Here is a 14,133-nt window from a genome sequence, read left to right on the forward strand (position 1 = left end):
TACAGATTTGGTTCTGTTAAACTGACTTTTATGTTTCTGCAATAGAGAACCTCTTCCTGTAATAGACATAAATTTGTCTGTTTTGGAATGTTTTTGTATCACTGAATTCACACATTTCAATTGCATTTGAAAAGTGCAGAGTGTATTTAACTGCCATAATTTTTGATGCTTAACATTATTCAGCAGACCAGAGATGTGGGACATTAACCCTTTCCCGCCGATGGCATTTTTTTATTTTCGTTTTTGACTCCCCTCCTTCTAAACCCCATAACTTTTTTATTTCTCTGCTCCCAGAGCCATATGAGGTCCTGATTTTTGCGGGACAAATTTTTCTTCATGATGCCACCATTAATTATTCTGTATAATGTACTGGGAAGCAGGGAAAAAATTCAGAATGGGGTGGATTTGAAGAAAAAATGCATTTCTGCGACTTTCTTACGGGCTTTGGTTTTACGGCGCTCACTGCGCAGCCAAAATGACATGTCCCCTGTATTCTGTGTTTCGGTACGGTTCCAGGGATACCAAATTTATATGGTTTTATTTACATTTTGACCCCTTAAAAAAAATCCAAAACTGTGTTAAAAAAATTTTTTCTAAAAGTCGCCATATTCCGACAGCCGTAACTTTTTTATACGTCAGTGTACGGGGATGCATAGGGCGTCTTTTTTTGCGGGGCCGGGTGTACTTTTTAGTTCTACCATTTTCGGGAAATGTTATTGCTTTGATCACTTTTTATTCAAATTTTTATCAGAATCAAAACAGTAAAAAAACGGCGGTTTGGCACTTTTGACTATTTTTCCCGCTACAGCGTTTACGGAACAGGAAAATTATTTTTATAGATTTTGTAGAGTGGGCAATTTCGGACACGGGTATACCTAACATGTATGTGTTTCACAGGGTTTTTTTTGCATTTATTAGACCCCCTAGGGGTGTTGAACCGCAGGGGGTCTGATCACTAATGCAATGCATTACAATACTAATGCATTGCAAAAAATCATCCTTTCTTTTGCAGGCTGCATAGACCAGCCTGCAAAAGAAAGATCTTGCAGACAAGCCTGGGAGCCGTGTAAAGGCTCCCGGCTGTCATGCCAATGTGACGTCGGTCCTGAAGCATGCTCCAGGAGCCGACGATCACCGGCAAAATGGCGGCGCCCGTGCGCCGCCAGGAAAATGGCGCCTCCGGCGCCTTTGACCGTGGCGCCGGAAGGGTTAATGCCTCCGATCGTTCCGGGGACCGATCGGAGGCATTAGAGCCGGTTGTCTACTGCTTAAAGCAGTAGACACCCGGAGGCTATGGCGGCCGCCCGGCTCCCGGGCGTTCGCCATAGTTACACACCCGACATGCGCCATACTATTACGGCGCATGTCGGGAAGGGGTTAAAGGGGTTTTCCCATCTCATTGTTTCAGCAGCTTTGCCTGCTGTCTCTTATTCTCACTTCTTGTATTCCCCCTCCCAGCTTGCTGAATAGGACACTATGAAGTATCACAATACTTATGATTACTAGAAATCTAATATAAATGCAGATCAAATAATATGCACATACTTGTAGAGAAGGGCTCAGTGTTATCTGTATTTTTGCATAGAGAGAGAACAGAAAGGGCTTTGTCAGGAAAAGCCTTCAAATTACCTAAGTTACCAGTATGGATAGGATCCTTGAGATGGGAAAACCCCTTTAATTTTTTTTTACTGAAATTGCCACATGCTCCACTAACCCCAAGAACTGCGGGATATCTTGTGTTGTGTTGTCTTGTGGAGATCAGTGTTATAAATGTTTTTCTGATCATAATAGCAAATAATGAGAGTAATAAAGGAAACATATGGAAGACCTGATATTTACACTAGATGTGAATGCAATTGGAAGAGTCAACAGATGGAAACCAGGAGAAAGTCATCGCATTTCTCTATGGAGCTATTATTAAAGACTGTAATTACAGCAGCTTTTATAGTAGTACAGGTACAATAAAGAAAGTGGAAGTACAAGGAAGTACTAGGGTACAGATTGGAATCCTGATAACGGAGACCTGAAAGCTAGTGTGAACCTAGTGTAAGGCACACGAATGTCTTTTTTTTATTTAAAATTTGGTTTTTATTGGGGAAAAAAAGTTTTTCATTACAAAAGAGTAAGAACACCAAAAACAATGAATACAGGAGGAAAGTAACAATGCTCACATCCAGCAAGGCAGAGATAAATGACATGGTGCAATAGTATGGGGGGGGGGGGAGAAAAAGGAAACAAATTTTACAGTCACAAGGATAGTGTTGAGTGAGGACGCAGAAGAGTTCACAAGTAAAGTATTAATCCTGACACCCATCTCAAATCATTAGGAAGAAGCCGATGAGAGCAAAGGCTAGGGTAGAGGGGGAGGAAGGAATAGAAGAAAGGGTTGGGGCACAGGGGAGAACATCTCGTAAGATAACCTTAAAGAACAAAGTTAAAACAACGTAACTATAGCACAAAACGTCTCCGCATGCCTTAGAGCCAACTGGTGCAGTTCCATCAATAGTTATAGATCATGCATAGGCAAATAAACGTAATGGCCTCCGGTCTAACAAAAGATTAACAACTGTGGCTGATCAAGGAGTCACGACAGAAGGGGGCAAGGCCTAAATGGAAGGGCCCCTCCTATTCTCCATAAAGGAGAACCATAGGGCCCATCTAGAGTGAAAACTTGGGAAAGTGTGATTCTTTGAAGCCAACATCCGCTCCAAGGTGAATGCCAAGTCAATATGATGAATCAACTCGCTTATTGCCAAGCAAGGCGCAGATTTCCACTGCCTCACGATCATCAACCTGGCCGCTAGTATTATTTAGCCCAATACTACTTGCATATCTGAGGGGAAAAAGCCAGTGTCCAAAAAACAAATGGCAAGATTCGGGGAAGGTGGAATGGTGAGACCTGCCAGTGTAGAGATAAATTGAAACACAGCTATCTAGTATGCCTGGATTGGAGGGCAATCCCACCACGTGTAGAAGAGTTCCCATGTGACCGCATCCCCGCCAGCAAAGTCTCGGGTAAGAAGGATCTATATGTGCCAGCTGGCTAGGAGTTCTATACCAGCGCAACATAATCTTTTGCGCCGTCTCCCAGTGGGTTGCGCCCTTCGACACCCGTCTGACAAACCCGAAGGTGGCACACGAATGTCTTTCTAGGCTACCACACTGATGCATTATTTTCAAAGTTTTTAATATTTTTTTTAAGTTGTAAAAATATAATAAAAACTGTATGGATTTGGAATTGATGTGATACTGACTTGTTGAATAAAATTATCATGACATTTTTGACTGCAGTGTAAAATCTGAATGATTTGAGTCTTTTAACCTATTTCAAACCACAAATAATTTTTTTACATTATGAGAAAAATTAAATAGTATCATTGAAAAATACAACCTTTGCAAAAACAGGCTTTTATACACTTATATGAATGGAATACATGAAAATTTATCATGTGGCTGTCATATTTTTGGAGCGGAAGTGAAAGTGCTATAACAGCATCTCTTACATTCAGTCTTCTTACGTATGACACTTCTAAAACTAGAATGTGGCATATTTTAATAACTTCCTGGACTGTTTTTTGCAACTTCCTGTGCTTTGGATACAACATATTTATACCACTATAAAGAATTGTCAGCTCTTATGTTTGACTCTCAGGCCTGGTTCACATCTGCATTCAGGTCATTACATTCCCCTCTCTGCATGAAAAATTTGAATTGAAAAGCGCTGCATGCGGCACTATTCTCTACACATTTTTCGTGTGGAAACCACACAGACCCCATTATAGTCTTTGGGGTCTGTGGGATTTCTAACGTAAGCACTTTTTTTATGCAGACTCAGTTTCCATTCGGTTGTCCTCAAGCAGACTCCCCAAATGGAAACCTGAGCACAGATGTGAACCAGGCCTAAGTTTGCATGCAACTCATTTACTGTAGTATAACCAAATAAACTTAAATAATATTTTCTCACAGTTCATACCTGATATTCAAGGCTAATACTTACACCAGGGCGAGATTTGTAGTGCTATTATCAGATGGCAATATTGGTGCTGCACCTTTTTTCCCATCCCCATTTACAATGTAAGCCAGCTAAAGCTAAGAGCACCGATTCCTGCTGTATCTTGTCCATTTTAATTGTTTCACGCCTGCAATTTGTATAATTACACAACATGTAATACTTGCTCTGCTAGAAGAAATGACAGTACTAAAGACATTACTCACAAAAATGCAAATATATTTACTATTAGGGCCTTCTTTATCATACTAGGGATGCTATGTACTGAATATTGGATGTGGTATCACAGTTGCCATCAATCACAGTTATTGCAAGATTGTCTAGTGCACCGGATCTCAAAAAAAGTGTATGCTAATTAGCTGTGGAGGGGTATATCTGGGTATATTCTGGGCAGACTTTGGCAGCTTTTATGCTGAGGCCACATAGGTAGTATCTGTAGCAGGTTAGTTACTGCGAACTACCAGAGAGGCCCCCACACTATACTGCCTCTTTGCAGACCCCAATACAGTAAGGAACCCTTTACATATAGACACAATATCATAAGACATAAGTCCGCTGCCTGAATTAGGGCCACTACTTCTTCAATATTTAGCCTCCAGCAGGTCATGTGCGAAGCACATGACATTGTGATGCGATGATGTCATGACAGCGAACAGGGCACCCAAGAAGCTGGAGGTGCAGAAAATGAAGAGAATCGCAAGGCAGGCCCTTACTCTTCCCTGACACTCTGAGAACTACAACTCCCAGCAGCCCCACATCCTTAGGAGCTGCTCAGGGTTGTGGTTTTATTCTTTCCAAACCTTGTACCATTATGGTCCAGCAATAGTGCTTTCTCTAATCTCAGCCATTTACACCCTCAGATGCGTTGCCAATACAGCCTGCGACACCTATATAGTAGTATAGAAAATATCAGCGCTGATTTATGTAGAACAATGTTTTCTACCTGCTGGAGTCTGTGCCTAATTTATAATGAAGTGTACACCTTGACATAAATTAGAAGTAACCTCCGGGGAATGTGCGCCTAAAGAGAACTCCACAGAGCTCCTTACTGGCTTAGAATTCTGGCATCATTTATGGCAGAAAACTGGTGTAAATGATGATAACTCTAAGGGGACCAGGAAAGTGGCGTGATACCAGTATCTGTAGGGTGGGCCTCTAGAATCAATTCCACTGGTGGGTGCTATACATCCCAGCCTGACACTGCAGATAGAGCAGTGCAATTTACTCAGCAGTGATAGCTACTCCTACAGTGTACTTCACTCAGCAGAGATAGATACCAGTGTACTTCACTTCACTCAGCAGTGATAGCTACTCCTACAGTGCACTTCACTCAGCAGTGATAGCTACTAGAGATGAGCGAACACTAAAATGTTCGAGGTTCGAAATTCGATTCGAACAGCCGCTCACTGTTCGAGTGGGTTTCGAACCCCATTATAGTCTATGGGGAACATAAACTCGTTAAGGGGGAAACCCAAATTCGTGTCTGGAGGGTCACCAAGTCCACTATGACACCCCAGGAAATGATACCAACACCCTGGAATGACACTGGGACAGCAGGGGAAGCATGTCTGGGGGCATAAAAGTCACTTTATTTCATGGAAATCCCTGTCAGTTTGCGATTTTCGCAAGCTAACTTTTCCCCATAGAAATGCATTGGCCAGTGCTGATTGGCCAGAGTACGGAACTCGACCAATCAGCGCTGGCTCTGCTGGAGGAGGCGGAGTCTAAGATCGCTCTACACCAGTCTCCATTCAGGTCCGACCTTAGACTCCGCCTCTTCCAGCAGAGCCAGCGCTGATTGGCCGAATTCCGTACTCTGGCCAATCAGCGCTGGCCAATGCATTCTATTAGCCCGATGAAGTAGAGCTGAATGTGTGTGCTAAGCACACACATTCAGCACTGCTTCATCACGCCAATACAATGCATTAGCCAGTGCTGATTGGCCAGAGTACGGAATTCGGCCAATCAGCGCTGGCCAATGCATTCTATTAGCCCGATGAAGTAGAGCTGAATGTGTGTGCTAAGCACACACATTCAGCACTGCTTCATCACGCCAATACAATGCATTAGCCAGTGCTGATTGGCCAGAGTACGGAATTCGGCCAATCAGCGCTGGCCAATGCATTCTATTAGCCCGATGAAGTAGAGCTGAATGTGTGTGCTAAGCACACACATTCAGCACTGCTTCATCACGCCAATACAATGCATTAGCCAGTGCTGATTGGCCAGAGTACGGAATTCGGCCAATCAGCGCTGGCTCTGCTGGAGGAGGCGGAGTCTAAGGTCGGACCTGAATGGAGACTGGTGTGGAGCGATCTTAGACTCCGCCTCCTCCAGCAGAGCCAGCGCTGATTGGCCGAATTCCGTACTCTGGCCAATCAGCGCTGGCCAATGCATTCTATTAGCCCAATGAAGTAGAGCTGAATGTGTGTGCTAAGCACACACATTCAGCACTGCTTCATCACGCCAATACAATGCATTAGCCAGTGCTGATTGGCCAGAGTACGGAATTCGGCCAATCAGCGCTGGCTCTGCTGGAGGAGGCGGAGTCTAAGATCGCTCCACACCAGTCTCCATTCAGGTCCGACCTTAGACTCCGCCTCCTCCAGCAGAGCCAGCGCTGATTGGCCGAATTCCGTACTCTGGCCAATCAGCACTGGCTAATGCATTGTATTGGCGTGATGAAGCAGTGCTGAATGTGTGTGCTTAGCACACACATTCAGCTCTACTTCATCAGGCTAATAGAATACATTGGCCAATCAGCGCTGGCCAATGCATTCTATTAGCTTGATGAAGCAGAGTGTGCACAAGGGTTCAAGCGCACCCTCGGCTCTGATGTAGCAGAGCTGAGGGTGCACAAGGGTTCAAGTGCACCCTCGGCTCTCCTACATCAGAGCCGAGGGTGCGCTTGAACCCTTGTGCACACTCTGCTTCATCAAGCTAATAGAATGCATTGGCCAGCACTGATTGGCCAGAGTACGGAATTCGGCCAATCAGCGCTGGCCAATGCATCCCTATGGGAAAAAGTTTATCTCACAAAAATCACAATTACACACCCGATAGAGCCCCAAAAAGTTATTTTTAATAACATTCCCCCCTAAATAAAGGTTATCCCTAGCTATCCCTGCCTGTACAGCTATCCCTGTCTCATAGTCACAAAGTTCACATTCTCATATGACCCGGATTTGAAATCCACTATTCGTCTAAAATGGAGGTCACCTGATTTCGGCAGCCAATGACTTTTTCCAATTTTTTTCAATGCCCCCGGTGTCGTAGTTCCTGTCCCACCTCCCCTGCGCTGTTATTGGTGCAAAAAAGGCGCCAGGGAAGGTGGGAGGGGAATCGAATTTTGGCGCACTTTACCACGCGGTGTTCGATTCGATTCGAACATGGCGAACACCCTGATATCCGATCGAACATGTGTTCGATAGAACACTGTTCGCTCATCTCTAATAGCTACTCCTACAGTGCACTTCACTCAGCAGTGATAGCTACTAGAGATGAGCGAACAGTGTTCTATCGAACTCATGTTCGATCGGATATTAGGCTGTTCGGCATGTTCGAATCGAATCGAACACCGCGTGGTAAAGTGCGCCATTACTCGATTCCCCTCCCACCTTCCCTGGCGCCTTTTTTGCTCCAATAACAGCGCTGGGTAGGTGGGACAGGAACTACGACACCGGTGACGTTGAAAAAAGTAGGCAAAACCCATTGGCTGCCGAAAACATGTGACCTCTAATTTAAAAGAACAGCGACGCCCAGCTTCGCGTCATTCTGAGCTTGCAATTCACCGAGGACGGAGGTTTCCGTCCAGCTAGCTAGGGCTTAGATTCTGGGTAGGCAGGGACAGGCTAGGATAGGAAGGAGAAGACAACCAACAGCTCTTGTAAGAGCTAAATTCCAGGGAGAAGCTTGTCAGTGTAACGTGGCACTGACGGGCTCAATCGCCGCAACCCAGCTTTCCCAGGATCCTGAATGGAATACACTGTCAGTGTATTCCCGTATACCCGATATATACCCCGATACCCGTTCCAACGGTGTGCCCCCCCACCTTCACCCCAGAAATACCCTGCAAGTCCCCTAGCAATAGAATTGGGGCTATATACACCCACAATTTTTACTACTGGTATACAGTGCCATTGTCTGACTGGGAATTCAAAGAATATATTGGGAATACAAATACCCTCATTTCTTGCTACTGCCATATAGTGCCAGTTTCTGACTGGTAATTCAAAGAATATATTGGGGTTACGTGCACCCACAATTTTTACTACTGGTATACAGTGCCATTGTCTGACTGGGAATTCAAAGAATATATTGGGAATACAAATACCCTCATTTCTTGCTACTGCCATATAGTGCCAGTGTCTGACTGGGAATTCAAAGAATATATTGGGGTTACGTGCACCCACAATTTTTACTACTGGTATACAGTGCCATTGTCTGACTGGGAATTCAAAGAGTATATTGGGAATACAAATACCCTCATTTCTTGCTACTGCCATATAGTGCCAGTTTCTGACTGGGAATTCAAAGAATATATTGGGGTTACGTGCACCCACAATTTTTACTACTGGTATACAGTGCCATTGTCTGACTGGGAATTCAAAGAATATATTGGGGTTATAAATACCCTCATTTCTTGCTACTGCCATATAGTGCCAGTTTCTGACTGGTAATTCAAAGAATATATTGGGGTTACGTGCACCCACAATTTTTACTACTGGTATACAGTGCCATTGTCTGACTGGGAATTCAAAGAGTATATTGGGAATACAAATACCCTCATTTCTTGCTACTGCCATATAGTGCCAGTGTCTGACTGGGAATTCAAAGAATATATTGGGGTTACGTGCACCCACAATTTTTACTACTGGTATACAGTGCCATTGTCTGACTGGGAATTCAAAGAGTATATTGGGAATACAAATACCCTCATTTCTTGCTACTGCCATATAGTGCCAGTTTCTGACTGGGAATTCAAAGAATATATTGGGGTTACGTGCACCCACAATTTTTACTACTGGTATACAGTGCCATTGTCTGACTGGGAATTCAAAGAGTATATTGGGAATACAAATACCCTCATTTCTTGCTACTGCCATATAGTGCCAGTTTCTGACTGGGAATTCAAAGAATATATTGGGGTTACGTGCACCCACAATTTTTACTACTGGTATACAGTGCCATTGTCTGACTGGGAATTCAAAGAATATATTGGGGTTATAAATACCCTCATTTCTTGCTACTGCCATATAGTGCCAGTTTCTGACTGGGAATTCAAAGAATATATTGGGGTTACGTGCACCCACAATTTTTACTACTGGTATACAGTGCCATTGTCTGACTGGGAATTCAAAGAATATATTGGGGTTATAAATACCCTCATTTCTTGCTACTGCCATATAGTGCCAGTTTCTGACTGGTAATTCAAAGAATATATTGGGGTTACGTGCACCCACAATTTTTACTACTGGTATACAGTGCCATTGTCTGACTGGGAATTCAAAGAATATATTGGGAATACAAATACCCTCATTTCTTGCTACTGCCATATAGTGCCAGTTTCTGACTGGTAATTCAAAGAATATATTGGGGTTACGTGCACCCACAATTTTTACTACTGGTATACAGTGCCATTGTCTGACTGGGAATTCAAAGAATATATTGGGAATACAAATACCCTCATTTCTTGCTACTGCCATATAGTGCCAGTGTCTGACTGGGAATTCAAAGAATATATTGGGGTTACGTGCACCCACAATTTTTACTACTGGTATACAGTGCCATTGTCTGACTGGGAATTCAAAGAGTATATTGGGAATACAAATACCCTCATTTCTTGCTACTGCCATATAGTGCCAGTTTCTGACTGGGAATTCAAAGAATATATTGGGGTTACGTGCACCCACAATTTTTACTACTGGTATACAGTGCCATTGTCTGACTGGGAATTCAAAGAATATATTGGGGTTATAAATACCCTCATTTCTTGCTACTGCCATATAGTGCCAGTTTCTGACTGGTAATTCAAAGAATATATTGGGGTTACGTGCACCCACAATTTTTACTACTGGTATACAGTGCCATTGTCTGACTGGGAATTCAAAGAGTATATTGGGAATACAAATACCCTCATTTCTTGCTACTGCCATATAGTGCCAGTGTCTGACTGGGAATTCAAAGAATATATTGGGGTTACGTGCACCCACAATTTTTACTACTGGTATACAGTGCCATTGTCTGACTGGGAATTCAAAGAGTATATTGGGAATACAAATACCCTCATTTCTTGCTACTGCCATATAGTGCCAGTTTCTGACTGGGAATTCAAAGAATATATTGGGGTTACGTGCACCCACAATTTTTACTACTGGTATACAGTGCCATTGTCTGACTGGGAATTCAAAGAGTATATTGGGAATACAAATACCCTCATTTCTTGCTACTGCCATATAGTGCCAGTTTCTGACTGGGAATTCAAAGAATATATTGGGGTTACGTGCACCCACAATTTTTACTACTGGTATACAGTGCCATTGTCTGACTGGGAATTCAAAGAATATATTGGGGTTATAAATACCCTCATTTCTTGCTACTGCCATATAGTGCCAGTTTCTGACTGGGAATTCAAAGAATATATTGGGGTTACGTGCACCCACAATTTTTACTACTGGTATACAGTGCCATTGTCTGACTGGGAATTCAAAGAATATATTGGGGTTATAAATACCCTCATTTCTTGCTACTGCCATATAGTGCCAGTTTCTGACTGGTAATTCAAAGAATATATTGGGGTTACGTGCACCCACAATTTTTACTACTGGTATACAGTGCCATTGTCTGACTGGGAATTCAAAGAATATATTGGGAATACAAATACCCTCATTTCTTGCTACTGCCATATAGTGCCAGTGTCTGACTGGGAATTCAAAGAATATATTGGGGTTACGTGCACCCACAATTTTTACTACTGGTATACAGTGCCATTGTCTGACTGGGAATTCAAAGAGTATATTGGGAATACAAATACCCTCATTTCTTGCTACTGCCATATAGTGCCAGTTTCTGACTGGGAATTCAAAGAATATATTGGGGTTACGTGCACCCACAATTTTTACTACTGGTATACAGTGCCATTGTCTGACTGGGAATTCAAAGAATATATTGGGGTTATAAATACCCTCATTTCTTGCTACTGCCATATAGTGCCAGTTTCTGACTGGTAATTCAAAGAATATATTGGGGTTACGTGCACCCACAATTTTTACTACTGGTATACAGTGCCATTGTCTGACTGGGAATTCAAAGAGTATATTGGGAATACAAATACCCTCATTTCTTGCTACTGCCATATAGTGCCAGTGTCTGACTGGGAATTCAAAGAATATATTGGGGTTACGTGCACCCACAATTTTTACTACTGGTATACAGTGCCATTGTCTGACTGGGAATTCAAAGAGTATATTGGGAATACAAATACCCTCATTTCTTGCTACTGCCATATAGTGCCAGTTTCTGACTGGGAATTCAAAGAATATATTGGGGTTACGTGCACCCACAATTTTTACTACTGGTATACAGTGCCATTGTCTGACTGGGAATTCAAAGAGTATATTGGGAATACAAATACCCTCATTTCTTGCTACTGCCATATAGTGCCAGTTTCTGACTGGGAATTCAAAGAATATATTGGGGTTACGTGCACCCACAATTTTTACTACTGGTATACAGTGCCATTGTCTGACTGGGAATTCAAAGAATATATTGGGGTTATAAATACCCTCATTTCTTGCTACTGCCATATAGTGCCAGTTTCTGACTGGGAATTCAAAGAATATATTGGGGTTACGTGCACCCACAATTTTTACTACTGGTATACAGTGCCATTGTCTGACTGGGAATTCAAAGAATATATTGGGGTTATAAATACCCTCATTTCTTGCTACTGCCATATAGTGCCAGTTTCTGACTGGTAATTCAAAGAATATATTGGGGTTACGTGCACCCACAATTTTTACTACTGGTATACAGTGCCATTGTCTGACTGGGAATTCAAAGAATATATTGGGAATACAAATACCCTCATTTCTTGCTACTGCCATATAGTGCCAGTGTCTGACTGGGAATTCAAAGAATATATTGGGGTTACGTGCACCCACAATTTTTACTACTGGTATACAGTGCCATTGTCTGACTGGGAATTCAAAGAGTATATTGGGAATACAAATACCCTCATTTCTTGCTACTGCCATATAGTGCCAGTTTCTGACTGGGAATTCAAAGAATATATTGGGGTTACGTGCACCCACAATTTTTACTACTGGTATACAGTGCCATTGTCTGACTGGGAATTCAAAGAATATATTGGGGTTATAAATACCCTCATTTCTTGCTACTGCCATATAGTGCCAGTTTCTGACTGGTAATTCAAAGAATATATTGGGGTTACGTGCACCCACAATTTTTACTACTGGTATACAGTGCCATTGTCTGACTGGGAATTCAAAGAGTATATTGGGAATACAAATACCCTCATTTCTTGCTACTGCCATATAGTGCCAGTTTCTGACTGGGAATTCAAAGAATATATTGGGGTTACGTGCACCCACAATTTTTACTACTGGTATACAGTGCCAATTTCTAACTAGGAATTCAAAATGCGCAAGGCTCCCGGAAAGGGACGTGGACGAGGCCGTGGGCGAGGTCGGGGGAATGGTTCTGGGGAGCAAGGTAGCAGTGAAGCCACAGGGCGTCCCGTGCCTACTCCTGTGGGGCAGCAAGCATTGCGCCACTCCACAGTGCCAGGGTTGCTTGCCACATTAACTAAACTGCAGGGTACAAACCTTAGTAGGCCCGAGAACCAGGAACAGGTCTTGCAATGGCTGTCAGAGAACGCTTACAGCACATTGTCCAGCAGCCAGTCAGACTCTGCCTCCTCTCCTCCTATTACCCAACAGTCTTGTCTTCCTTCCTCCCAAAATTCCGAAGCTTTACAGAACAATAACCCAAACTGTCCCTGCTCCCCAGAGCTGTTCTCCGCTCCTTTCATTGTCCCTCAACCTGCCTCTCCACGTCACGATTCCACGAACCTAACAGAGGAGCATCTGTATCCAGATGCTCAAACACTAGAGTCTCCTCCATCTCCGTTCGATTTGGTGGTGGATGACCAGCAACCCACCCTCATCGACGATGATGTGACGCAGTTGCCGTCAGGGCATCCAGTTGACCGGCGCATTGTGCGGGAGGAGGAGATGAGACAGGAGTTGGAAGAGGAAGTGGTGGATGATGAGGACACTGACCCGACCTGGACAGGGGGGATGTCAAGCGGGGAAAGTAGTGTGGATGTTGAGGCAGGTGCAGCACCAAAAAGGGTAGCTAGAGGCAGAGGCAGAGGTCAGCAGCTTAGGCGAAGCCAGGCCACACCCGGAATCTCCCAAGATGTTCCAGTTCGTACCCAGCCCCGAAAAACTCCCACCTCGAGGGCACGTTTCTCGAAGGTGTGGAGTTTTTTCAAGGAATGCGCCGAGGACAGATATAGTGTTGTCTGCACAATTTGCCTCTCGAAATTGATTAGGGGCTCTGAGAAGAGCAACCTGTCCACCACTTCAATGCGCCGTCATTTGGAATCCAAGCACTGGAATCAGTGGCAGGCAGCAACGGCAGGACAAAGGCCGACTGCCGTTCACGCCACTGCCACTGCCTCTGCCTCTGCCTCTGCCACTGCCACTGCTGACTGTGCTGGCGATGCACTCCAGAGGACGAGCCAGGACACCACTTCATCTGCCTCCGCCACTTTGTTGACTTCTACCTCATCCTCCCCTGGTCCTGTCTTATCTCCTTCTCCTGCACCATCAAAGGCACCATCAGGCGTTTCTTTACAACAACCCACCATCTCTCAGACATTGGAGCGGCGGCAGAAATACACTGCTAACCACCCACACGTGCAAGCCTTGAACGCCAACATCGCTAAACTGCTGGCCCAGGAGATGTTGGCGTTCCGGCTTGTTGAAACTCCCGCCTTCCTGGACCTGATGGCAACTGCGGCACCTCGCTATGCCGTCCCTAGCCGTCACTACTTCTCCCGGTGTGCCGTCCCCGCCTTGCACCAGCACGTGTCACTC

This window comes from Leptodactylus fuscus, chromosome 1, assembly GCF_031893055.1.
Source record: "Leptodactylus fuscus isolate aLepFus1 chromosome 1, aLepFus1.hap2, whole genome shotgun sequence".
Classification (NCBI taxonomy): Eukaryota; Metazoa; Chordata; class Amphibia; order Anura; family Leptodactylidae; genus Leptodactylus; species Leptodactylus fuscus.